Here is a 1,971-nt window from a genome sequence, read left to right on the forward strand (position 1 = left end):
TTCAATAGTTGCACCCTTTTGGGAGGATGCAACTAGGGATGTGTTTGACTCCTTTTGAACCACCACAGTCTTTTGAGAGACTGTGGCTTGGCTGGCTTGGGTACCACTCACCTCTCCCACCTTATCCTGGGGGGTTTCTTGATGTTCACCCCACCCCTCACCACTCACACCCTGTTCACTCCCTTCAGGGTTTATGGTAGTTGTTACAACTGTTGTCTTTTGAGAAACAACAGAGGTAGTTTTCTTTGACTTGAGTTTTGAAACTTTAGTTTTGGTGGCTTTGGTAGGAACCTGTTTGGACAAAGACACAGATTTCATTGTCACACTGGAAGACAAAGAAACAATGGGGTTGGAAATAGTAGGAGTTATAGAAGTGTTTACCTCACTTACCTGTGGTGCATTCATGATTGGCAAATATACCAATGGCACCTGGCTGTTGAGGTTCATTCTCAAAAGGTCTGCAAGGACCCTTTTCTCTTGTGCCCAGCATTTGAGTTTATTATTCTCATTTGATATAACCAATCCTTCAGCAACATGGTTAGCCAATAACATAAAGAATCTAGCATAGTAGATGTTATGTGGTCTATTAGCTTTGTTACCTAATCTGGAACCTAATTCTAGCATGACACAGTTGCTAAAATTAAAGTACCTATCAGAAACTAGCATATAAAGCATATTAACAAGAGATGAAGTTATGGCATCAAAATTGCTAATCTTCCCAGAGAAAACCTTAATAAAGGCATCTCCAAGAAAACTCCATTCTTTCCTAAGCCCTTTCCTTTTAATACTACCTAAACTAGCAGAATCAAAAGCATAGCCTATGGAATCTATGAGCAGATACATCTTTATCAGTGTGTGGTGTCATGGCATTATTCTCAGGCAACTTAAAGCAAGATTGTATATCATCACAGTTAATGCAATAATCCTTACCTTTGAGAGAGAAGGCAATAGTCATATCTGTGGAGTTGAACTCTGTAGTTGTTCAAATCTACTTAATCACCTCACAGTAGATGGTTGGGGCTTCCAGCATTGCATAACTTAGTTTGCAGTCTTTGATGAAGTCCATTATTTTGTGATAATCAGAATGGGCTTCATTCTTTTCAACCAAGGCTACGAAATTATTCTTTTCATAAACAAATCCTGTTTGAGACATAATTTTGACTACTGGTGCCATTGTTGTGAGTAGAGGTTGCAGAGAAAAACTTGAGAATTTTGGGAGAGAAGGAGAATAAAAATTACAAGAAAGCGTAAAGTGAAAATTAGAATTCAATGGGCTTTTATAGTTTCTTGAATTAAAACATAAATAAAATGATTAAATGATACTTTCAAGCAAATTATAGCCGTTTAAGAATAAAGAAAACTGTAGAAATTCTGAAAACTGCCTTTAATACAAATATATACAATAGTGTATATTTGTATCAATGGTTAAGTAAAAGAATCAACGGCTGTGACTTACTTAAAGTAACTGATGTGACACTTCAACGGATAAGGTAAATAGTTATCCGTTGATGATCAACACCATTTTATCCGTTGAGGGATAAAATTACCAGAAATGTATTTGTCTTTCAACGGATAATGATCATCCGTTGATAGAACAATTTTGGCTTTCAACGGATAGGGAATATCCGTTGATAGAATAAGTTTTACTAAAAGCCAACTTTGTTCTTGCAGCAAATTCATTTCAGGCTTCAAGACAGATTATATAGAGGACATAAATTTATGAATAATTAAGCATACCTAGCTCACTTACTAATCTTGTGAATGATGATTCATCAAGTGGCTTGGTAAATATGTCTGCAATCTGCTTTTCACTTGGAACAAAATGTAGTTCCATTGTACCTTTCATCACTTGTTCCCTAATGAAATGGTACTTGATGTCAATGTGCTTGGTTCTTGAGTGCTGCACTGGATTTTCAGTAATGGCAATGGCACTTGTGTTGTCACAGAATATAGGAATTTTGTCAACAGTCA

The sequence above is a fragment of the Apium graveolens genome, unplaced genomic scaffold, assembly GCF_009905375.1.
Source record: "Apium graveolens cultivar Ventura unplaced genomic scaffold, ASM990537v1 ctg833, whole genome shotgun sequence".
Taxonomy (NCBI): domain Eukaryota; kingdom Viridiplantae; phylum Streptophyta; class Magnoliopsida; order Apiales; family Apiaceae; genus Apium; species Apium graveolens.